General features: G+C 37.0%; 1 long non-coding RNA gene across 1 annotated transcript; it reads right to left on the reverse strand.

The window, feature by feature from the left end:
- LOC108957193 lies at positions 1-2,328 on the reverse strand. The gene is made up of 4 exons (XR_005551227.1): positions 2,240-2,328; positions 1,981-2,104; positions 819-954; positions 1-88 (listed from the first exon to the last, which is right to left on the reverse strand). It is a non-coding gene; the product is annotated as an uncharacterized LOC108957193 (long non-coding RNA).
- Between the last annotated feature and the right edge of the window lie 24,708 nt (positions 2,329-27,036).

The raw sequence follows: 27,036 nt of genomic DNA on the forward strand, positions 1-27,036 counted from the left end.
TCTGCAAGTCAGAAGCTTCTAAAACCCAATGCTTAAACTTCTTTGTCCAATCCTTGATTTCTTCGGTGGAATAAGAACCTTTCAATTTCTGTTTAACACAATAAAATTAAGCCATATTCTCTGAAAGGAGAAAAGCAGATGATGCATTTACGGTAAGGCAGTACAGCTTGACATAAGTAAAGATAATAATAATAATAATAATTTTTTTCACATCTTGAAGCAAATTCCTATAGAAGAATTGCACTATGTAGAATTTACATGTTAAAAAAAGAACCGCATTTCTTAAATTGCAGAACCCGAAGGACGAGCCTCAAAGAACATTTGGGTATGTCCGGTTCACCAAAAATATTACAAACTATCATCTTCTCTTTTCATGGGAAATAATAGGTTACAGGAAGTGCTTGTGACATAATAAAAAGATTGTTTTCGTTAAAAACAAAGAAACTGTAGTCTACTTTCACCTAAAGCTTGGATAACAGGCACAATCAACTTTTCAGAATTTTCAGCACCAAAAGAAGAAAAAAGGAGAAGATTCCTATCAAATTAGTTTTGCTCCAGAACTTCCATCTCAAAACCGTTCTCCTTAATTTTCTCTTTCTGAAACAAGATTCATCTTTCAAAATTTCCAAGCTTCACTCTATATTCTTGATATCCAAAATGTTCTTCAGATTTTATTGTTCTGTAGAAAATAGATTTCCGGCATGAAAGGCATATTTCTATTGAATTAAACCCATACAGCCTTCATTTATATTTAGGCATTCAGTAATGAAAAGATGAGGTCCTTGGGTGTAGAAACATGCTGCAGAGAAAAGAATGACCTCAATCACCCACGCGCCAAGCTTCCCCAATGGTTTTGATATGGTAACGAGAATTCCTTGCAGAAGTTTGGACTGTATGTAATCCAATTTTTCAACTAGCAGTAGGCCCTTCTGCCTCTCAGTTGCATAACCCCGCCTGTATGATATGAGTTGATAATGATAGACTGGAAAGAAAATTTAAGCCAATAGCAAGTCATCCACATAGATTCACTGAAGAGATCACAAATGAGAAAGACAACATCCTCATATAGCATCTTCATATAGCACACTGCTGTAGAGAATTTTCAAATTTTTCTCACAACTAAGGTAAAGATCCATTGACTGCAAACAATATCCAACTGATGTCCTCACTTAGTACAATTAAAAATATCCGACAAACAAAATTTTACTGTCAGTATATTAGTAAAGAAGCTATTTAAGACGTCCAAAAACATTCTTCTTCTTTACTGGACTGTATTAATATAAAAGCAATTAGCAGTACAATCTAAATTTCTTCTACACTGGCAGAGTAAAAATCTAGATAACTTGAGATATAGTGGCAGAGCTCTACGATGGAAACCCAAATTAATAGAAGTATAGCCAAACTTCTCGGTTGCTTTAGTTGTAAAAGAAATTAGCCTCTTATTCCACTAAGTGGGATCAGCAACAACACACTTGTACATGTAGTTATCTGTTTAGCATTACGAATATGCTTTGTATCAGGATTCCACAGTCCCAATTTGTCCAAGCGATTGTATGTAAGAACAGAAGCATGCACTCTCATCTGAGCAGCTTTTTTTTTTTTTTTATCAAATCCAAGCAGCTTCTTCACACGCCTGATAAGCTGATATATAGCAAGAACTCTAGTACATAGTGAGTCAAAGGCAAATAACTGCACAATTCAGTGCTTGCAATCAAAACACATATAGAACAAGAATAAAACAAAATTGACAAAGAGAACACAATATAAGCACCAGAAACAATGGCATGCTGCAATCATATGTCATGTCATCAGCATTGTACATCAGTTGAAACCATGCAACAGTTGGATTACGTTGCAACAAGGTCATTGGAATAAAAAATGTCCAACCGTAATACATCTTCTCAGTAGGCAATTCGAAACTCGGTATAAAGATAGGTGAAAATATCAAACTTTCAGCACCATTATCTGGGATGTGTTTACCTGTAAATTATAGCATTGGCCTTAGAGGCTCTCTTCCATTAAATCGCTAGCCGATAGCTCTTCAAACTGTGCATTGCAAAGAAGTCGCATGAAAGCCCGCTGGAAACGAGTGGCCACAGCAACTCTAACAAAAATGGTCGTTGGGAGTCAGATTTGCCTGAGCATGAACTGGAATAACAAATGAACGGGCGACTCAATGAGAAACTTAATTCACTTGAATTCTGAAGCACGTTTGCTGCTATGTGGCACCATAACTAACCTGGATGGATCACCACCGCATTTCCTCCCATTGTTTACGGAAGAACCAACCAGTTTCTTCAACATAGTAGAGGACATTAGAGGCAATTGCTCCTCAACTTCTATCTTACCCTCCTTGCCTCTCATGGTCGCGTCGGACTTCATCTCATCGGCGACGAGCTCGCTATGCCTCCCATCATCAACCGTTTCCTCCTTTTCCGTGAAACCTGAAATGATGGAATAATCAGCCCGCATGTCTTCTAGAACGACCTTATGTTCAGCATGAATAATGGCGTCCAAACACCTGGGTCGGCGTCCAACGGAAGTAAATGAGTGAGGTAGTACCATCGAGTTTTCGCGATTCGGTTAGGACGGTGAAGATGATGAGTAGAGAGGAAGTCTTACCGAGACACATCGAGGAACTGAAGGGCTTTGTCCGGGTCGTCGAACACGGTCGTCAAAATGGCGTCCAAAAGCTGCGCCTTAGGCCCTGTTTGTTAACTTCTTTATTTTTGTTTATGAACAAAATTTCTGTTTTTTTTTCCAGGAAACAAAAAAAGAACAGAAATATGTTTGTTTGCGTTTTTGTTCCAAATTTATTTTTTTGTTCCCAAGAACACATTTGGAACAGAAACAAGAAACAAGAAACAAGAAAAAGTGTTTCCCTTTTACGGAACAATTTTTAAGAACAAATTTTCTCTCTCTTCTCTTTTTTTTTTCTTCTTTTCTTTTTCTTTTTTTTTGGCCGGTTGCCGACCTCGGCCATGGCCAGCGATCGGCGACCTCGCCGAGCATCGCCGAGCATCGCCGGCCCTTGCGAGGCTCGGCCTCACCGGCCAGCGGTGGCCCGACGAGGCCGAGCCTCGCCGGTGGTTGGGCGAGCTCGGGCTCGCCGGATCTGGTGAGGGCTGAGCTCGCCCAACCAAGGCGAGGCCGAGCCTTGCCGGCGTGGGGCAAGGCCGGGCGAGCTCGGCTCGTCGGATGCGGGCGAGCCCGAGCTCGCCCGGTCAAGGTGTGGTCGAGCCTCGCGCAACCATCGCGAGGCTCGGCCTCGCTATGGTCGGGCGAGGCCGCCGGCCCTCATTGGGCGATCGCCGACCATGGCCGAGGCGGCGACCGGCCAAAAGAAGAAAAAAAGAAAAAAGAAAATAAAAATAAAAATATTAAAAAATTAAAAGAAACAAAAAAAGAACACAAATTTACTAAACATGATTCTGTTTATTTTTTATTTCCGGAACAAGTTTACCAAATGCCTTATTCTCGTTCAAAAATTGTTCACCGGAGTAGAAATAATTTTTATATTTTTGTTCCTGAACAATTTTTGAACAAAAACGTTACCAAACGCGCTCTTAGTGACGAGGATGTACTTTTGTCGGGGACTTGGACGACCCGCTCTGGTTTCGCTTTCTTGTCGTCGTCGTTGTCATAGTAGGCCTCATGCTTCTCCGACGATGAGGGCTCCATCTCGACCGGCAATTCGTGGCATTTGAGAAGGAGGTGAAGGGGACGATGATCAAGGAATATGGGATGAGTAGACATCCTCGGCAAGCGGCGGGACCGCGAAGAGGGAGATGCAGGCGAACGACACGAAGGGAGAACGATGCTGGTTAAGGTTTGACATGATGACATGAGAGAAGACGACGGGGGGAACTCCCCACCCCACGCAGCGAGCTCCTTACTCTTCGGAAATTGGTGTCTCTGGATATCTCTGGTCCGGCGCATATTATTTTATTTTTAAATGCCTTTAGATTTTTCCAAATTTTGTCGTATTTTATTCATCTGGCCTTGGGAACGCATGGAAATTAAAAAAAAAAAAACAAACAAATTAGAGACGCCTCCTTTTGACTCCGTTCCTTCTTTTCCCATTTGACAATTCAATGCGAGTGGTACTTTTATTGTGTTTAACAATAGTTTTTTCAATAACGCCGGGTCCAATGAGCAAAACTTTAAGATTTATACTTCAAATTCGTGACAAGATCATCTTATTGAGCTTTTCAACTTGCTCTAATTGAATTTTAGATGAGAAGCCTATTATAACTTTGTACAGTGGGCATCCATTTGGCTCAATTTTTTTTTTCTTTTGGAAACAATGATCTCCATATATTATTTGCAATTGAACTGAATTTCCAAGGGGATTCTTTGAAAGTATAATTCCTTGCTTTATATACTTTCGGGAACATACACAATAGTCATTGCAAGTCTCCATCTGGAACCATAAAAACAAAAGATAAAAATAGGGAACATAGAAGAAACTTCACATTACCAAACAATCTCTGTTCACTCACTCACACACGCATCGCCCAGAGGGAGAGATCGTGTCGCAGAAAAGAAACTCAATTGCGTCAACTACTTTGATAGCTTCATTTGCATAACATATAGCTGGATTCTAGCTTGTATCTCGCTGCTGGTCTCTCTCATTCATAGTACCAATTTACAATGAGCAGGAACTCGCAGACAGAAGCAGATTGGTGGTAGTTGAATAGTACTGTGGGAAGAGGAGATCTACTTATATGCAGGAATAATCGCGTGGCGCTCTACTTTTGCTAAGCCTAATTCCTTGCAATTTGATACGCAATAGTAGGGAGGACTGTTTATGCTTTAGATAAGGAGGTCGATTGGAAACCGCTGAAAGGGGATTTTTGCACTTTGTTCTTCTAATCTGACAAGGTTAGAATTCTATGAAACCTTCAGGTGTAAAAGTTCAAGAATATTAACTAGTCATATGATCTCATTGAATTTAATCCAACACACAAGTTTCTATCTAAATAATTTCATCGTCCAAGTATAGCGAAGGATTCTACAACCAAACAAAAAAATGAAGGATGGTTTATTCAATTATCTCTGTTTGAGTAGATTGGTGGGCGGGCTGCAACACTCTATCCTATCATCACTCAGACTCATATGTTAAAAACAAAAGGAAGCATATACTTTTTGGAGATAACATACAAATGCCATAATTTTCATACCGTGCACATTCAAGTGCCATATTTTTTTTTTATAACTTGACTATCATAATTAATGTATAGTGCTCATTTAAGTATCATAATTTTTTTTTTCAATTACTTGAGTGTCATATAATTTATCAATTGATCATTTGAGTATCATAACTTTTTAAAAACATTCATCACAAATGTTATACCACGTCGGATTTCTGATATTCAAACATAAGTTTTTAAAAAAAATTTGGCATTGAGCGATTGATTGAAAGTTATGACATTTGAGAGAATCTTTTATAGAAGTTACGGCACTTAATAGTTGAGTACTATGTGAAAGTCATGACACTTATGATGTTTTCATCTTACTTTGGAATAAAATGGAAACAAGGGGGAGGGAAACTTAAGAGAGATTATTAATTTGACTGATTTTGAAGAAATGGTCAAGAGCATCAGTTCAATGTGAGTCTAAAGACGTTAAATTTACCAAGATCAAGAGAGATGCATTTCTCCACGTTATAATAATGCCGTTGTTAAGAAATACGTGAATGAATGAATATTCATTATATTTATCTTATCTAATGTACTTATTATGGTATATTTGTATCATACATTCTAATTCTAAGTACACATCTCTATTCAATGAATGTTTATCTCCCTATCAAATATATATATTATTCAATATATTGACATTAATGATGCATCATTGTTTTATTATAAATATGAGTTTAGTTTTTGTCATAGTAAAAAGTGATAGTGAAAATAAAATTTTCTCCTCTAGCTTTTTCTACTTAATCTCTCTATTCTCTCTATTTTATATTTGCAACGTGATATTTTACAACACGCTATCAGCACGAAGATCTACCAATTAAGTAAGTGATTTTTGCAAGGTAAGTGTTCTATTTGTTTTCATTAATCAACTTATACTTCATCTTTTCCTATCAATTCTTCATTTTTTTCTTGGCCTGAAACCAATTTCAATTTTAAAGGTATCCTTTTGCTCTTAAAGCGACGGTGGATATTTGAAAATCATTCTAATTAATTTAAAGATTTATTTTTGCGAGAATTATGACAAATATTAAAAAGCTCAAATTCCACATTATGAAAGTGAGTGGAAATAATTATCTAGCCTATTGCCTTGACATGGAAATGCACATCCAAGGGCAATGTCTCGCTAATGTAATTACAGGAGTCGGAACCTCAAATGTAAAAGATAAAGCAAATGCATTGATTTTTATTCGTCGTCATTTGTATGAGAGCTTGTAGACTCAATATTTATCCATTCGAGACCCTAAGACTTTGTGGAAGAGATTGAATGATAGGTATGATCATACCAAAACTGCTATCCTCCCTCAAGCACAATATGACTGGCAAAATCTCATATTGCAATATTTTAAATCAGTGTCTGACTATAACTCTGCTTTATTTAATATTGTTTCTCGGCTTGAGTTATGCGGTATTAAGGTCACTGATGTAGAATCGTTAGAGAAAACTTTCTCCACCTTCTATGCTTCGAATATTGTATTGCAACAGCAATACTGGCAGCGTCAATTTGTTACAAACTTTGAATTAATTTCTGTGCTCCTCGTTGCTGAGCAAACTAATGAATTGCTACTAAAAAATCATTATCTTAGACCTACCGGCTCAAAAGTATTGCTTGAAACACATGCTAACTCTAAAAAAAAATGTTGGCCATTTTAAGGGCTATAAGCACGGCAAGAACATAATCTTAGGAGGGATGTCAAGAAATTTAACCGTCTTAGGAAATTTAACTTTGACGTAAATCGTGACAAAGAAAAGAAACCAAAGAATGTGACTAATGAAAGTATTTGCCATCATTGTAACATGACTATGCATAAGTCACTACTTGTTGTATGTCAAAGCACTTTATTGATCTATACTAGGCATCTTTAAAAAATACGGGCAAGCGTAGGAAATCTCATGTCATTGAAATCAATCATACTACCATAACCATTGTTAAGGCCAACAATATCTCTGTCGGTGGGACTCCTCTTGCTCTTGAAGTAGCAAATGCATCCCTATATGTCTCTGATTTCTTTGAGGACTTCTGATTACTTTGATAATGCATCAGATTGGTGGATGACGACTTGGACTTCGAATTTTATGATTCTAATAATTTCTTTTCTAGTTGCTTTTCTTACCTTTTATTGTTCTCTAATGTGGTTATATAATAAAATGTGTTGCGACCTAAATTTCGGGTGCACCACCTAAGTTTAGGCTAATTGACTATTAAGTCTTTAAACTTAGCTTGGGCTCTCCCAAGCCCAAATCAATGCGTGACTTAGGTTCAAGATTTTAACATGCACATGGATTTTATTTAGGAGTCGCCACTAATCAATTTATGGTAAGTCGATTAGACACTTAAGTAAAATAATGAGAGAATTATTTTACTCCTATGAACCGGAGACTAAGGGTACGGGGACTTGGTTATATTAGATTTTTCTAATGCCCTTTCGGTACCATTCTTTTTATTTTCAAAAATGTTTTTGTAGGCAGCATGGATTTATTTTAACCTAAATTTCTATCATGCAATAGGGTGGTCACACGGGTTCTCAGTTATTATTAAACACTCAACGAATAAAATAAATCACATCAAAAGAAATAAACACACGAAGCAAACAACTTTTTGGGTTTTCTTTTATTTCGAATTTAAAACATGCACTTTAACTACATGACCTAATTTTACTAACAAGGTATTTCTAATTAAATGAACCTAATATGCAAACTAATTGACATGCACCTAATATTTTTGTATTTTTATTGAAATTCGGAATTAATAAAAACCCTAATTAAACTATTGAAAAATACATAATTTTCTAATATGTTTTAGGGGTTAACTTGACTTAAACTCTATTCTATCTTAGAAAACTATTTTAAAAGAAAAATGAGATTATTTAAATGTGCAAACATTATTTAAGAGTCTTATCTAAAAAAATTCAATCCTAATTTATTCTAAAAATCAATCTAAAAGTGCAATCCTAAAAATGCAATCCTAATTTAGTAACAAACTCCAATGCAAGATTTGATTTTTTTGATTTTTGATTTTGATTTTTAGTGTTTTTCCAAGATAAGCAACTATATCTAAACAATCAAGATATTCATCTAATGAGAATTAAAATAACCGAAAAATAATCCGTTGTCTCATTGGTTAAATTAATGGTTATTTTAACCCTAAACATCACAACATAGAGTTCAAAATAATTAAAAAATTTATCCGAAATCTTACGGATCAAATTAATAACTATAATGACTTAACAATTAAAATACTATCAAAATGCCCAAAATTAATATAATTAAAAAATAATAATTCGACATCTTACGGATCAAATTAATAATTACAACAATTTTGGACAAGACCCGTGCGGTTAATGCCTACAAGATTCATGAATATTGACATCCAATGCTACAATTTAAATAACTAAACTTAAAAAAAGAAGAAGATAACATAACATAAAATAAGTGAAAAATTAAAATTAAAAATTAAAAATAAGCTACCTAAGGGGGAGGGCAATGACGTTGATGGGATAGCCAAAGAGAGGGTGGCTGGCGTCGGAGCTCCGGCGAAGGGATCGGCGGAGGTGCGGCGTAGCGTGTACAGTGGAGGTGCTCGGGTGCTCACGGTGGAAGTGCAGGCACAACGGAGGGCAGGGGCGAAAGAGGTGTTGACGTTGTGGGTGGAGGTGCGCAGGTAGGCAGTGCGGGCGTCAGGCACTGGTGTCGGGCAATCAGAGGTGTTGGCGTGGACGAAGCTCCGGCGACAAACGGGGCAGCAGCAACGCGACAGTGGCGCGGCAGCGAGCTTTTGCAGGCGTTGAGGACAGTAGCACGGGAGTCGTGGCTGGCTACGGCACTGCTGGCACGGGCAAAGGGACGGAGCGAGCGTCATAGCAGCGACGAGTGAGGCAGCTACGGTTGCAGGGGTGCGGTCGTCGGGGGTGACGAGCGGCAATCGCAAGGATGCTTAGGCGGAGCTCCGGTGTACGGTCAGAACGAGCGGCGGCCTCGGGCGCGGGGGCTTCACGGACAAATAGGGGTAGTGCAGGAGAAGCGGCGGTCGGAGGACGACAAGTGAAGGCATGGCAGATGGAGGCCGGTAGGGAGCGTGGCCAATAGAGGCTAGCAGAGCGCGAGCGTCCGTGTGAGGAAGACAAACAGTAACCTTTTTTTCTCTCTTTTTTTCTCTCTTTGATCTCGCGTCACTCACGTCTCCTCTCACTGTCTCCCTCTCTGCACTCACGTCTCTTCTCTCTCACTCTTTCTTTCTTTTTGACTTTTCACTCCTTTTTTTCTTTGACGAAGAGAAAAAAAAAACCCCATTCTTCACCGTACACGGCCCCTTTCATAGGCAAAAACGTGATCTCCATGGAATTCTTCGTCTCGAAGATTGCTTATAACTTCCCGAACACAAAAATCATTTTTTAATTTCCTCATCTCTCGAATATTCTTTACATATTTCATCGTCTAAAGATAAGATTGCAACTTGATTTTCTTAAATTCCAAAACCCATCGTAATATCATTTCAAATCTCCATTTAGGTATTTTTGTCATTAAAATAAAATGGGCTCGGGCCAATTTGCTCGTTTCATGGGCTTAGTTCGGCCTGCCAAGTTAAAGCTCAGAACAATTAATTTGAACCCATCCACCACCGATCCAATAAAATGTAAAAAATGTAAATTAGAAACAAATGCACCTAAAATCTATATGCAATTAATATTTTTTTCAGTGATAAAATTGACATGTAATTTTCTATGCAATAAATAAATGACCAAATTGCCAAAATTTAGGTGTCAACAGCTGTCCTGCTTTGAAGGTGAGCTCGTAGAGGTTGAATTCAAAGACAAATTGAAACCTAAATTTTAACCATGCACATGCACTTAATGATTTTTTTATCGGGAAATGTATCCCATTTTTTAAAATGCAATTCATATGATGCATGGAAATGCTAATGCAAATGCATGATGTGAAAGGAAAGAACATACCTACAATTACTTACCAGTTAGTGCGGTAGAGCATCTTAAAGTACATGATAAATCCACATTTACCCCACAAGTATTTAGTTTCCACTCAAGTTCCTTGATGAGTCTAACATGTAATGAATTGAGACATCGAGACTGAGAAGAACATTCACATCCAAAGTGAAATGTTCAACAAAAATAATTGAGACATCCAGATCCAGACTGAGATGTCAAGATTTTTTAACTCAATATACCTAGATTCAGATTAAGGTATAACAAGAAAAGTCGAGAAACATTCACATTTAGAGTAAAATGTTTAATGAAAAGAATTAAGACATCTAAATCCAAACTACGACGTCAATATTTTTTAATTCAAAAAAACCTAGATTTAGACTAAGGTATAATGAGAAAGGTCGAAAAAACATTCACGTCCAGAGTGAAATGTTTACATGAAAATAATTAAGATGTCCGATCTAGACCGAGATGTCAAAATTTTTGAACTCGAAATACCTAGATCTAGACTAAGGTATAACGAGAATGATCGAAAAACATTCACATCCAGAGTGAAATGTTTAATGAAAAGAATTAAGACATCTAGATCCAGACTGAGATGTCAAAGGAACCTACCTGGAATATCTTACCTTTAAGGAGGGTAGAGTGATTCAAGATAGTTGGTGTTACATGTCCAGGATCTGTACCTTTCTACGGTTGCCCAGAATAATAACGAGGCTTTGTAAGGAGACTGTTTTCCTAGGACCCGTACCTTTTTACAATCGCTCAGTATGGCAGTGTTTAGTTGTGTTTAGGACCTGTACCTTTCTATAGTCGCCTGAATGGGGAAATTGCTTTTCCAGGACTCGTACATTTCTACGATTGCCTGTTAGAGCAATAAATGTTGTCTAAGACTCGTACCTTTCTATGGTCGCCTAAACACAGATTCATTTTCTCATTGACCCGTACCTTTCTACGGTTGCCTCAACTAAGGTTTTGCTTGGCTAGGACCCGAAACTTTCTTCGGTCACCTTAATCAGACTGAATCTAGAGAAAAATCTTTGGGGGATAGCTCAATTGAGTCAAGTGTCGATGCACTTGAGAGAGAATACCTGTGCAATGATAAGTATTTAAGGTACGGATAGAGATATACTCATCCGATAACATCTCTGATCCTTGGGACACATCTCCTGTAAAACACAAATGTAGGAGAGGCAACATGCATTCACAAATATGCATTAATTCAAGTGAGGTCCATGTGTGATGATTTTTATCAATCTTGCATCACCTAATTTCCATTAGGAAATATTTCAGAAGAATATTCAAATCTGAACACATGAGTGTCATAGATGTGTTAGGTGAGGGATCTTTCGGTTTGAAAGGACTTTTCACTCATCCTCATTAAAAGAGCCTGAGCAATGTCTGAGCAAAAATAATTTTAACCATTGTCATGCCAAACAAGAGTCTGAGCAATGTCACAAGTGGTACGACCTTACCAATCTGAGAGGTCTTTAACGGAATCGTAATGTAGGATTGGTCAACGGCTTATCAAAGGGGACTCTTTGAGTCGAGGTTATTGAAAAATGACATTTCGCAATTGCCTTGGGGTTTACAAGTCAAAAAACATGAGGTAGAAATTGGTTTACGTGCACTTCTTCGAGTGATGCTTCAAACATATGAACTTTTATGTTAATTCAAGTGTCCTAATCTAAAGAGACTTTGCAAAGGACGTAACGTAGGCTTAGCTCATGCGTTGAGAAATGAAAGGATCATTAGGCTTAAAAAGTGTTTGGGGGTCAAAGTTGGTGATCATCTTGACATTTCCACTAATTTTTCTCCACCGTCGAAAATTTCCTTCACATCATAACTCCATTGACTGTAACATTTCAGCATTTGAGTTTTTTAGTACTGCTATGTTACGGATACGACTCACTACATCAAATGTTTGATTCTTTGGGCATTGGCTTTACTTTTACTAAGCACACTGCTTTTTCATGCCTCTTTTTTTTTTTTTGAACTTATTTTCTTTGGGCTCGCGCAGCCTTCATCTTTTATCAACATTGTAAACCATGCTACTTGAGTGGTTTGTTATTCTTGCCTTGCCCCAGTGTGGGGGATGATACCAATTGGGTTTAATGTGAAATGAATTCATAAGCTCAAATGGGCTATACAATAGATAAAAGTGTGTGGGATAGAGGAAGAACTGTTCTTCGTCATTTTAAGGCACTTCAATTATCGTATAAGCTACACTACGAAAGCAATACTCGAATATTGATGCAAGTGTAAGTAAGGAAATTCCTATTATTCATTTCAAATTTTGTCCCAGTGTGGAATGATCCTTGACAGGGATAATTTAGAAAGTTCTTCATGTGTGTGGGCTCAAAGGGCTAAACAATGGATATACATGTAGTGTTTTGGGTAAAAGAAAAAACTGCCTCTCATCACCTCGATTGACGTACCCTTTGCGAGATCACATTTTTCCTCGTAGGTATGGAATTTTTCACACAACTCACTAGGGGTTAGTGTATGAAACAATGTATGGAATATGGTTTGTCTTTCATCATTCCAAAGTATCACATTTGACACATTCAATCTATCTCACACAATTTATTAAGGAAAACATGCAAGATTTGTAATAAATTTGAACTATTGAACTCATTGAAGCAATTTGTTCATCATAAAAATGCTTGCAGTTCAAAACATGATATGACAAATTCAATCATGGTTAATACTTCTTGACAGCATCATAATTAATAGGAGTGAAAAACTCATGACCACCCACTTCTGCCAAGATCAAGGCACCTCCAAGATGTACCTTCTTCACCACATATGGGCCGCTGTAATTTGGAGCAAACTTGCCCCCAGGATGTTCCACCGGAGAATGATAGTCTATTTTTACTTGCCCCAAATCTGTTTTTTCATTGCAAGTACGCTCTAAGCTTGTTGATCACGCATTACGTTTATGATCATTGAATCTTGGTATGCTATTTTCATATGTCCCTTGTCATAGCAAGTTATAGAATTATGTTTTGAGACAAGAAGTAAATGAGTCATACAAACAAACAGGTTTAATCTACTACAAACTTTGGGAATTTTTTTTTTTTAGCAGTGAAATGTTTTTGTTTTCGAATTTTTTTTTTTTGGAGGAAGCATGATAAAGTCCAGCCCTTAGGATTTCTCTGTGGATGATAGTTTCTTTCATGGTTGGATATCGTCATTGGACTGGTTTGGTGTACCCGTCATGCTCTCAAAATTAGAAATAAAATTGTAATTTCATTGAATAGAATCAAATGAATTACATTATTGGAATGGAAAATGCAAACAAGCAAACCCTAGAAACGAAAGCAATAATTGAAATCTTAGAAAGCATGAAATCCTAAAAACTTGAAATCTTAGAGAGCATAAAAAGAGGACTCCTTCGCAGAGGAGTGTGAAGATAAGAATTTCTCCACTTAGTGACAGCACTTGCGCCTCCATCATGGCTGGGCAGAGAATTTTTCTGATTACTATTGAAAGAGAACACCTTTGTATCCAAGAGGTTTTGGATTCAATGCTTGAGGGTGGAACATTCATCAGTTGAATGTCCCAATTCACCATTGTGATAGTCATACTTCTTTGTCGAGTCATAACCATGAATGTTTTTGTGATTAGGCTGCCTCGGCTCACTAGGAAGCAAGCCTTTCTTTCAAACAATTGCCAACACTTGGGATGGAGATCCAGGGAGAGGAGTGAATTACCTTCTATTATTTGCTTGGGCAAACCATTGACAGCCAGTAGTTTGTTGTTGTCTTTGATTCATCTGGATAACCGGGGTGCGATTAATACCTTCTGGGCTATTGGTCACATTCACATCCTCAGCAGCTTCCTTCTCCTTCTTAGTAGAAAACCTTTTATTGGATGACTCAATAAACCATCCTTTCCTTATCCCCATCTAAATTTATTCTCCCACAGGGATAAGCTGATTGAAGCTCTCGACGTATGTGCTAGCCATTCGGTTACGGAATTCAGACATGAGAGTCTTGACAAACAACTTCATCAACTTTTTATTAGTAGGCTCAGGAGTGATTTGAGCTACTAGATTTTGCCATTTTACAGCATACTCCTTGAACGATTCACTTATCTTCTTCTCCATCCTCTCAAGATCTTCTCGGGAAGGTGCAATGTCCTTGTTGAACTTGTACTGCTTGAGAAACACGTTGGCCACTTCATTCCAAGTGTCAAGAAGGTTCACATTCTTCATGACATACTAGCTCAACGCGGGCCCGGTCAAACTCACATGAAATGATTGGATCATGAGGGGCTCATTTTTGACATGTCGGGCCATGCATACATGGTATATTTGCAAGTGGGCTTTTGGGCAAGAAGTACCATCGTACTTTTCGAATTTTGGCATCTTGAACTTGCTTGGCATTTTGACCTTCTCATAAACCGAGAGGCTGAACAGGAGTGAGCTCTGTGACTCTTGCAGTTGTTTCACTTTCTCTTCCAGTTTCGCAAAGCGCTCATCTTGCTCCGTTTTAGAGACATTGACAAGTTTAGCATTTTCTACATTGGTCAGAAATGGGTCATCTTCTAGCTCAGGCGTGTCGTCATCACCCATTTGAGCCTTGTTTGCCTGCTTCGAGACAACTATCTTGGGGAGAGCGGGTGCAAGAATCGAATTCATTTGGAGGGATTGAATTTGAGTTGTTATAAGCTGCATAGAGGCGACTAATTGTTTGAGCTGAACTTCCATGGTGGAAATACGATCGTGCATCTCGGTTTAGTCGGCCATTTTAGCTCTTGATTGAGTAACAATGGGCGAGTGTGGCAGATCTGTTGTCACCTAAAGGGAAGAAATGAACGAAATAAGCACAAAGTGTAAATAGATAGTCAATCCTGACAATGATCTAATCAATTTTTTCGTTTTTCTTTTTCATGAAAAAATTGTACGAGATGGGAATTTCCTAAAAGAGCTAGAAAAATAGACACCCTAGCAAGACCAAATTTCCTAGATATGAATTGAAAACAAATTCTCCAAAGTTTTTGTTATTTTCCAAATAATTCATTGCATGGCAATTTCCTCTTTTCATTTTTGATTTACAAATGAATTAAATCAAAGATTGACCTAGATTGACATAGATGGACTAAAAGTATAAGTAAATTGCATAATATAGGGATAGAAGACTTACTTCACCAAGAAAAATCGATGACAACCACATAGACACACGCATGAAATGTGAAGATCGATTTCTACCTAGATGGCTTAACAAAGTGGAGCTAAGAGGATGATTTGACTGTTGCAATCTCACATTAACGTGTCAGATCCTCCTAACTCCAATCGAATGGAATGCCCAATAATCATGCAGTCTCGTGGATATGGACAAACACATCCGGCACCATGAAAAAAATTTCGGGGAAGAGAAGGTCAACCTCTACACAGCAGTTTTGTTTTGGATGAAGTATCATTCTCAACACCATTCTAAAAATCCTATCGTAGCCCAGGTTCGACCGCAGGTTGTGTGTACAATAGTATAGTGCTAAAAGCAGTAAAACATGCACAACAGTTTAAATGCAAACAACACTTCTAATCAAGAAAAATAAATCATTCATCCCTAACTCCAACCTGCAAGACAAGGGTTAGCAAAGACTACTCCCCTCATACCTTCCATCTGCAAGAACATTTAACACCTTAGAAATGTTAAGGACGAACCTGGTGTCCTCGCTATCAAACAAAAACATTTTTAAAAGAGAAAGAAAAATTGGCCTAAGTCCACTAAGTGTTTTAACGCAAGTCCCTTGCGAAATTGCCAAGCTGTCGCGACCTAAATTTCGGGTGCACCACCTAGGTTTAGGCTAATGGACTACTAAGTCTTTAAATTTAACTCAGGTTCTCTCAAGCCCATACCAATTCGCGACTTAGGTTCAAGTTTTTAACATGCACATAGATTTTATCTAGGAATCGCTACTAATCAGTTTATGGTAGGTCGATTAGATATGGGAGAATTATTTTACTCCTACGAACCGGAGATTAAGGGTACGGGGACACGGTTACACTAGATTTCTCTAATGCCCTTTCAATACCATTCTTTTTATTTTCAAAAATGTTTTTTGCAAGCAGCATGGATTTATTTTAATCTAAATTTCTATCTTGCAATAGAGTGATCATATGGGTGCTCAGTTATTATTAAACACTCAACGAATCAAATAAATCACATCAAAAGAAATAAACACACAAAGTAAACAATTTTTTGGGTTTTCTTTTATTTCGAATTTAAAACATGCACTTTAACTACATGACCTACTTTTACTAACAATCTATTTCTAATTAAATGAACCTAATATGCAAACTAATTGACATGCACCTAATATTTTTGTATTTTTATTGAAATTCGGAATTAATAAAAACCCTAATTAAACTATTGAAAAATGAATAATTTTCTAATATGTTTTAGGGGTTAACTTGACTTAAACCCTATCCTATCTTAAAAAACTATTTTTAAAGAAAAATGAGATTATCTAAATGTGCAAACATTATTTAAGAGTCTTATCTAAAAAAATTCAATCTTAATTTATTCCAAAAATCATCTAAAAGTGCAATCCTAATTTACTAACACACTCTGATGCAAGATTTGATTTTTTTAATTTTTTTTTTAATTTTTAGTGTTTTTCCAATATAAGCAACTATATTTAAACAATCATGATATTCATCAAATGAGAATTAAAATAACCGAAAAATAATCCGTTATCTCACGGGTTTAATTAACGGTTATTTTAACCCTAAACATCACTACATAAAGTTCAAAATAATTAAAAATCTTATCCGAAATCTTACGGATCAAATTAATAACTATAATGACTTAACAATTAAAATACTATCAAAATGCCCAAAAATTAATATAATTAAAAAAATGATCTGACATCTTACGGATCAAATTAATAATTACAATAATTTTGAATAAGACTCGTGTGGTTAATGCCTACAAGATTCATGAATATTGACATCCAATGCTACAATTTAAATAACTAAACTTTTTAAAAAATAAGATAACATAGCATAAAATAAGTGAAAAATTAAAATTAAAAATTAAAAATAAGCTACCTAAGGGGAGGGCAGCAACGTTGATGGGATAGCCGGAGAGAGGGTGGCCGGCGTCGGAGCTCCGGCGAAGGGATCGGCGGAGGTGCAGCGTAGCGTGTACGATGAAGGTGCTCGGGTGCTCGCGACGGAGGTGCAGGCACGCGGAGGGTAGGGGCAAAAGAGGTGCCGACGATGTGGGTGGAGGTGTGCGGGTAGGCAGTGCGGGCATTAGGCACTAGCGTCGGGTGATCAATGGTGCTGGTGCGAATGGAGCTTCGGCGACAAACGGGGCAGCAGCGATGCGATGGTGGCGCGGCAGCGAGCTATTGCAGGCATTGAGGACGGTAGCACGAGCATCGTGGCTAGCTACGGCGCCGCTAGTGCGGGTAGAGGGACGAAGCGAGCGTCGTAGCGGCGGCGAGCGAGGCAGCAACGGTTGCGGGCGCGGTTGTCGGGGTGACGAGCGGCAATGGCAAGGATGCTCAGGCGGAGCTTCGATGTACGGGCAGAAAGAGCGGCGGCCTCGGGTGTGGGGGCTTCGCGGACAAACACGGGTGGCGTGGGAGAAGTAGTGGCCGGAGGACAACAGGCGAAGGCGTGGCGGACGAGGCCAACAAGGGGCGTGGCCAACGAGAGGCTGACAGAGCGTGAGCCTCCGTGCGAAGAAGACAAACAGTAACTTGTTTTTCTCTCTCTCTTTTTTCTCTCTCTGACCTCACGTCACTCAAGTCTCCTCTCACTATCTCCCTCTCTGCACTCACGTCTCTTCTCTCTCACTCTTTCTTTCTTGGGTTAATACCCTAAAAAACCCAAAACTGGCAAATTTACCCCAAACTATTTTTTTGACCATGAAAAATCCCAAATTGGTACACTTGTGACAAATTTACCCCGACTACTATAAAAAAAACTCTAAACTAGTACATTTACGACAAATTTACCCAAAACTAATTTATTCGACTGAAAAAAACCCCAAACTAATAAATTTGTGACAAATATATCTTTGCTAAATTAGATTAATACCACAAACAAATCACAAAAATTGTAAACAGTGACAACGATGCGTAAAATCCTAAAGTGATATACTAGTCAACTGTCACGTGTAATTTAATTTAATAATTTGACTGTAAAATTTAACGAAAACTAACAAAGGGTAAATTTGTCACAAGTGTATCGTTTGGAGTAAATTTGTCAAAGGTATACCAGTTTTGGGTTTTGGTGGTCAAAAAATAGTTTGGTGTAAATTTGTCACAAATGTACCAGTTTGGAATTTTTCAAGGTATTAACCCTTATTTCTTTTTTGACTTTTCACTCCTTTTTTTCTTCAACGAAGAGAAAAAAAAAAAAACCCCCATTCTTCACCGTACACGGCCCATTTTTTAGGCAAAAAATGTGATATCCGTGGAATACTTCGTCTCGAAGATTGCATATAACCTCCCGATCACAAAATCCTTTTTTAATTTCCTCATCTCCTGAATATTCTTTAATGATTTTATCACCTAAAGATAAGATTGCAACCCGATTTTCTTAAATTTCAAAAATTCACCGTAAAATCATTTCAAATCTCCATTTAGGTAATTTTTGTCATTAAAATAAAACGGGCTCGGGCCAATTTGCTCGTTTCATGGGGCTTAGTCTGGCCTGCCAAGTTAAAGCTTAGAACCATTAATTTGAACACATCTACCACCGGTCCAATAAAACGCAAAAAATGCAAATTAAAAATAAATGCACCTAAATCTATATGCAATTAACATTTTTTTTAGGGATAAAATTGACTCTTAATTTTCTATACAATAAATAAATGATCAGGTCATCAAAATTTATGTGTCAACAAAATGCTTATGAACATTATATAATATTTATTAATTTGAAATTTTATTTGACTTTATAACTAATATGCAAATTTTATGATACTTGACACCTGAAGTTGTCAACATAAATGTAAATGGAAAATACCAAGAAAAAGGAAGATGTTTGTTTGTTTGATAGTGCATTAACACATACCATATTTCTTAGTAGACATTTTTTCTCAAGCATGACATTACGTAAAGCACATATCCATACAATATCAGGTCATGTTCCGATCATTGATTATTTTGGGAATGCCACAATTGTTTTGTCAAATGGCACCATCCTGCATATTGAGGATACATTTCTAAGCAATAGATAAAAAAGGAATCTGCTCAGCTTCAAAGATGTACGCCGTAATGGGTACCGTATTGAGATTATTTATGAGCAAGATAAGAAATATATTGGCATTACCTCTTATAAGAAGGGCTTGATAAGCTAGAAGCTTCTTCTATGGGTTTTTATTGTGTTATGATTAAGGCCATTAAAACCTACGCCATTATATCATAGAGATTGGTAAAACCTGATAAGTTTGGACTATGGCATGATCGCCTTGGTCATCCTGTCACTTCAATGATGCGTAGAATAATTCATAATACAAAAAGACACCATTTAAAGAATACAAATTTATTATTGTTCAAGGATTATAATTGTGAAGCTTGTTCACAAGGAAAACTCATTACCAAACCTTCTATAATAAATGTTAATTTTGAATCCCCTTTATTCTTGCAAAGAATTCAAGATGATATTTGTGGATGAATACAACCACCAAGTGGACCGTTTCGATAATTTATAGTACTAGTGGACGTATCATATAGATGATCCCATGTTTGCTTATTATTTTTGTGTAATGTTACATTTGCACGTTTACTTGTGCAGATTATAAAGCTCTTAACATAATTCCATGATTATCCAATTAAAAGCATAAGGATGGATAATGCTAGTAAATTTACATCAAAAAGTTTTGATACCTATTGTGCTTCACTTGAAATTGAGGTTGAGCACCCAGTCACATATGTTCATACTCAAAATGGATTGACAGAATCCTTAATGAGACATATCTAAATCATTACCCGCACTCTACTATTGAGAACGAATCTTAACGATACAGCATGAGGTCATGTTGTTTTGCATGTGGCATCCCTAATAAAATTGCGTCCCACTGCTAGCCTTTTACAATCTCCCATTCAAATGGTTATTGGTTATGAACCAAATATTTCATATCTACGCACATTTTTGCAAGATATCTGAGGTTGCCAAGGAGGATGGTTCCATCCTTGTGTGAAGCTACACAGACTTGGTAGAACTTTTAGGGCAGTTAAATCCAAGCGTGATTACTTGAGGCATCGAAGAAGTTATAATTGGCTCTATTTGTCAAGACTTGCTGCACTTAAAGATTTTTCTTTTATGAAGGTATATCCTCGCTTTACTCTGCATTCATTAGCTCTTCCTTCTGATATTGATGATTAGCACCGAACTGCGACGGAGTTGCTTCACTTTGTAGGCATTGGAAGAGCATGGTTTTCCAATCCCTAATGCTATGGAGTGTAATAGGCATTGTGTGGTTATGTCACTCATCCATGGATATCCCTTGTAAGAACTCCTATTGTTTACGTTCTTTTTATTCCTTGTACTTGGTAAGGGACCACTTATGAATATAGTTACTCTTTCATACATGATTTTTCTTTGGATGTCATTTAGACGCAATTAAGTCAGGTTCACATGTAATGTTTTTCAGTGTAATTTTTAGAGACAATTAACCTCTAGGAATTATACTTTACAGTTCTTTAAGGGAACAATTTACTCTGTGCAAAGTCGGTACATAAAAAAGTTAAGAGTTACTCTTTAAATATGTTATGACTTGTTGCCAAGAGACATAATGACCTATTTTGTCATATACAAACGACATGGGTGAGACCATAAAGTGGGGAAAGGAATGAGAAGGCAACCAGCTTAGGCCGTTGCAGGAACCAAACAATGCTGACTTTTGATCAGATCATGCAGCCTCCATTTGTTTTAAAGTGGAGGATGTTGTGAATGTGCCTATCATCAAGTCACATCATAATATGATATGCACTTCTGTTGATCCGGCTGTTAATATTTCTACTTTGAATCACATTTATATGTTGAAGCTTCTTCCTTCAAAGTTGGACCAAGAAACATTCAGATAACAATGGAATGGTGCTATCTTTTTCCTTTTTTTTAAAGCATTTTTAATGTTATAGGAGAAACAATTGTATTGACAGTTTTCACCCTCATTTTCTTGCTACATATCTTCTTGCATTTGGACCTCTTGAGATGTCATCATGCAAGATTTGATTTTTCACCTTTTTTTATTCTGTAACAATTAGGAGGCATTGCACTTGCTTCCAGGATTTATGTAAGTTTGATATTATCAGGATTTTTAGAACTTAAAATATTAAAATTTGGCCATGCTTCTGGGGAGACGATCTAAGATTTTTAAAATTCAAAAGTAATTTCGTTTGCACAGAGAGTGCTATTGTGCTCCCTCATTAGCATGTCCAAGCCCCTTTTCTTGTATATAACAAAAAATCTCGACCATTTCCCTTGGGTGAAGAACAGAGGACTCTCCTATCCAATCTCTTTTTGAAACTCAAGATCGTTTGGGTAGTCAACCATGAAACTTTTTATCATTGAGAAAATTCTGGAAGAATGAAGAGAGGCTACCTCATTATTTAATTCTGCCTCTTTAGGACACATGTAAAACCTACATGTCAGCACTTCCTTCTAGAGATTGTACATTGGCTGTTGAAAAGTTCTTTTGTGATGAGCTTCTAAGAAACTTTTGTTTCCTAATATTCCTCTCCAGAATCCTGAACATGTTGTGATGATTGTGAGGCTTCTCACTTGCAAGAATGAATCTGTAGCTATCTATAATAATATTAGGTAGCAAGTCCTAGGGCCAAGCTGCTCCATTTGGTATCTCAGCAAAATTTATAATTTAAGCAGCTAGAACTGATGGAGCAGGAAATTGAATGCCACCCCATTACAGAAGCAGAAGAGAATATAGTTCTATTTTGTAAAATGTGAAATAGATTGGAATGTTTTTATGGCCACAGCTGCTAGAGTCAAGCTCTAGGGATTGGAGAATCTGAGAACAAGTATAGTTTATGTAGATGCCCTTTTTTAACTGGAGAATAGAAGCTAATGGTTTCTCTGATTTCCTCTATTTCTGTAACTTGACATTTTTCTTGTGAATTATCTGAGAAATAAAGAAAATCACCTCCCCCTCCAACCCCCAAACCCACCTCTTCGATATGCAACTCCTGGCTAGGTTGCTGTTTTCAATGATGAGATATATATCTTCTACAGTGTGCAGGTATGCGAATTGCAAAGCCCAGAGGTGGTTTTCGAGAGGATTTTAGGTCTCATTGTTCGCCTGGCAGAACACGGCCTCATTCATTGTGATTTCAATGAATTCAATATCATGGTAACTCCGAAGTTACTTTTTTTTTATCATTGCTAGAGTTGCTATGGGATACACACCCACACGAGAGGATAACTTGACACACACTCGCACATGCTAATACAAGGAAATGTAATAGGGATGTTCTCTATAATATATCTTTTTGTATATCTTTGATTTCATGCTTATGAGTTATTAGAACCTGAGATAACCTTAGTGCAATTTTCTCAACAATTTTACATTATTTTCTACCATATTATTAGAAGATTGATTTTCCTCGAATGGTTTCGGTATCACATCACAATGCACCGATGTAAGTGATATTGCAAGCTTCAACTGTTCAGCACAAATTTATATATTAGTCACTCTTCTTTTCAGTGCTAAATTTCTACTATCTGTTTTTCAGGTACTTCGATCGTGATGTTGATTGCATATTTAAGTTCTTCAGCAAGAGGTTGGTGCATTCTAAAACTGCGTCAAATTGTAAAAGTGGTCTTACTTTTTGACCTTTTAGATGATGCAAAAATATAAAATGATGATCTACTTATGCATCATCCTTTGGTACTTATTTCAATCTTGAGTGATGAATGGGTTAGCATTCTTCATCTTGTTCGCCATCACTCCTTTTTTTTTTCTAGGATGGTGGTGAAAATATGATGACTATATAGTGTAATACTCACTGAGGAAATTAGTTTTGAGAAACTTAAGAACTCCGCAACTTTCAAGTGCTTTGATGAAAAAAGTAAGCAGTTTTTGTCAGACGTCTTTTATTGGGAAAGAAAGTTGAATTTTTGTCTTCAAAGGCTCTGACATTCTGTCTCTTCCCCCATTGTTGAGAAAATCAAATGTTTGATTGGAGTAAAGTAAATATTTTGCCATAATAGTAGGCAAGTTACCTGCAAAAGTGCCCAACGCAATATGCATTATTTGTGAGTCCACTTCTTTTCCGATTGATGGAAACGTTGTCCCCGCATTTATTGCTCTTTCCTCTTAAATGTTTTTAGATTACTTATCCTCTCCGTTTTATTTTTCTGTTTGGCCACAATTCATCCGGACTAAAGAGTTCATAATAAAACAGGTTGTCTGATTTGAAAGTTGTTCATCTGAATGAGACATAGGTTTGGTCTTGTGAAAATTGTTTTGTCTGTGAGCAAAATATGTTACAATTTCCTTGTTGGTAGAATCATGTTATTTTGATAATTTGACGTCCGTGCTTTCAAACTTTTATGGCTCCTATAGACGCTTTTTGTTTTTATGGGTGAGATGTTGCATTATATAACACATTTTCAGTTGTTCAACACAATCACGGATCCATTTTTCCTTGTGACAATCTACCACCGGGTTTAATCTCTCTCTTGAAGAGCAGATTGATAATCCTGATAATTCAGAGGAAGATTCAGAAGGAAGCTATAGACCTTGTTTTTATTCAATAAGCAAATCTGTTGGTTTCTGGACAAAAAACTTGCTGCTAGTGGGTTTACTAGAAAAGAGCAAGATGATATGGACAAGGTATAGTAATTCACCTTTTATGACGATGATTTGCAAATCGTTAACATTGTGTCATCCAACTGCTTAATTTGGTGTTAGACCTAGTGGCTGACCATAATTGATTATTTTGGTTCATGCTTGGACCACTTAGGAGTGTGCCTATTTAGTCTTCCAATTCTTGGGATTTGTAACTGGATAACACAGATCTAGTTCCCAGTTTTTGGAAATTCTACCTGCACCATGTTTCTGACTTGATGCTGAAACTTTCTAAGCTTGTTGATTGATTTTGTTTAGATTTGCAAATGCTTAGCCTATCAATCTAACGCAACACCAGTAAGCCTGACACACTAATTAGAGATATGCTAATCTGGTTGTCTTTTCTATTTTCAAGTCCCAATGTAGGATAGTGTCTAGTTGGTAAAAGTCTTTCGAAAAATATTCTATGCTCTATAACTCTTTCGTCTTATTCCTTCCATGGATTTTACTCTGTCATTCTTGGCTTCTGTCAGCTTCTTTTCTCATGATCATCTTCATGCTCTTGCCTGCATTATGGTTCCTGGCTTTGCATGTTTGGTCCTTGATTGGAAGTGGAAGTGGAAGTACTATGGCTAGTATTTTAATTTTTTTTTTCTGTTTTCTTGGAAACATGTGAATGAAAAATTCTCTAACGGGATGAAAAATGGGAGTATATGCTTGTATTCCATCAAAGCTGTAAAATAGAATTTTTCTTTTTCCTTCCAAAGATCTGTGCTTTTGTTAGAATGAATAAATACTGGATACACCAAAATGTCATTTTCAGCTTTGAACTCTTTTTTCGTTCATAACATGCTTTCCATTGTCTTTGTTGTAAAATAATTTCCAGTGTCTTTCCAAACGTGTTTTTGAAGCTGCTGCATTCTGAAATGTAAATGAAAACAGCATATACAAATTTTCTGGAACCAATTACATCTTGCCCTGGAGAATTTTGTGCAACTAGTTGACACATTAATCGAAAGTTCATCCCTAGCGTGTCATTGATTGAGTATTGTAAGTGTGCATTGTCCATGATGTGATATTAACCTTCTCTTATTGGATTCCTTTGATATAGTTTGTCGAAGAAGAAAAGGACCAGGATATATGTTCTGATGATGAAGAAGATAGTGCTGGAATGGATGAAACAATCATGAGAGATGTTGACATTTTGCATCTGTTGGATCAGGTACTAGTATCAGAGCATTTGTTGTGATAGGCCTGAAAATCAACATTGCTGAAACTTTGTGAAACCTATAACATCGGGGCATGAGATTTCCTCTTTTTACTATGTTGTTTGCCGTGCTTTATTTTCAAAAACTGAGCAGATCTTTTAAGACTATTGGAGTACTTGAGTGACTTTTCACCGGAAAAGATGAAATCATGTTTTATATATTCGTTTATGAGAATTTCCTAGTTTGTTTCTCAGATGGTTAACTGGAGGATGCAGCATTAATTTTCTGGCAGTCAGCTGAGATCCACCTTAAAATTTATTTTAAAATCTAATGTGCTTACTCACTCAGTATTATATCCTAATCTTGCTATTTGTATGACCAGCCAGGGCACATTGTAGAAGGAAATGAGGAGGAAATCAAAGAAAATAGACAGAACTGTGAAGGACAACTCAGCGAACCTTGTTGTGAGGCACACTTCAATAAGATAAGTATATATGGTGAAATATTTTAGGCATTGGGTCTGGCTTTCGCCCACTAGCTATGTAGTCTTGGATAGTGCAGCACTTTTGATTATCAACATAAGCATGGAGGTTGAGTAATATGAATCACATTGAAGACATTCTGGCTTATATCTTGAAGTTCGATCTACCTTTGTTGTGTTCTATGATGCTCAGGCCCATTTTGATAGTTTTTGGGCTTGGGTTCCTTGTTTGAGAACCTCTGACTATACTCAAGTGTTTAGCCTTTGTACTTGTGACAAATTTCATAGACAACGATGATGAATAAGCTTTGAAAGATGCCAGCTATCTGCGAAATGAACTTATCTCTCTATGTTCTCCTTTAAAATCCCATTTAATGGCGCCTGATGGAATGGCTAATTCAAGTAAGTTTATGGCTTGAGGTCTTTGAATTAGCAGCTGAGAATTTGGTCTTGTTTGAACTTACAAAAATGAGCTATTCGGAAATTTGCTTCTCAAAATTTTTGCTGCTAAATACATGCGATTTTAGCTTGAGTAATTGTGTTGCTGTCAACTGTTTCTTTCGAGGGGATAATGGACCAGTAAAGTGTTTACTAATTGTTGTGTTTGGTGCTTTTTCACATATGTTTATCAGTGAGTCATCTGTAGTTTATCGAAAATGAAAAGTGAGTTAAGTTTTTCTACGAAGTTTTTTCATAGTCATCACTTATCGTTGTTTATTGCTCTTTCTTGTTAGCTTCAGTAATGAGAGTTTCTTTTCCACCTGGTGCAGGATGAAAGTGAAGAGAATGCGAATGATGCTGAGTTGGTAAAGCGCCTGAACAAGCAGAGATGGTGAGCAATTGCTGCTGTTCATAGAGGAGGGAAGGCCATTGCTTCTAGAAATTCTTACAAGGACAAAGGTGGAAGGTCATCTCACAATTCCAAAATTCAAAAGCAATTAAGCTCTTGGTAGCACACATGGAAGAATTTAGCAGCATGTAGGGGCTGGAGGAAGGTGTGAGTTTAAGACTTCGTATTATAGCATATTTCGCTAGGGAAGATAAAGGAGAATTTTGCTTATTGGAAGTATAGATAGGTGGCTATTTTGCTGCAGAATATGTGTAATAGTCAGTTACCGTCATGATGTTTATGTTTGATCTGTTGTCTCAAACCGCTTTCTTGATTAATCATGAAAGGTTTAAATTAATGGGCAATGATTGTTGAATTATGCACTACTTTTTGTTATTGAAACTATTTTTATAGTTAATGTTTGCAAAATAACTTGGTTTTGCAGCTCCACTATGACGGCAAAAATAGCTTGGGCGGGAATAATTTGAAGCATTGAATCACGATTTATTGATCTTGTAACTCCTTTTGTACTTGTTATAAATTATGCCGAAGAAGATATATGATTGCCCTCTTGAGTTTACTCCATGATCTGCAAGATTGCAACA

Source organism: Eucalyptus grandis, chromosome 5 (assembly GCF_016545825.1).
Source record: "Eucalyptus grandis isolate ANBG69807.140 chromosome 5, ASM1654582v1, whole genome shotgun sequence".
NCBI lineage: Eukaryota > Viridiplantae > Streptophyta > Magnoliopsida > Myrtales > Myrtaceae > Eucalyptus > Eucalyptus grandis.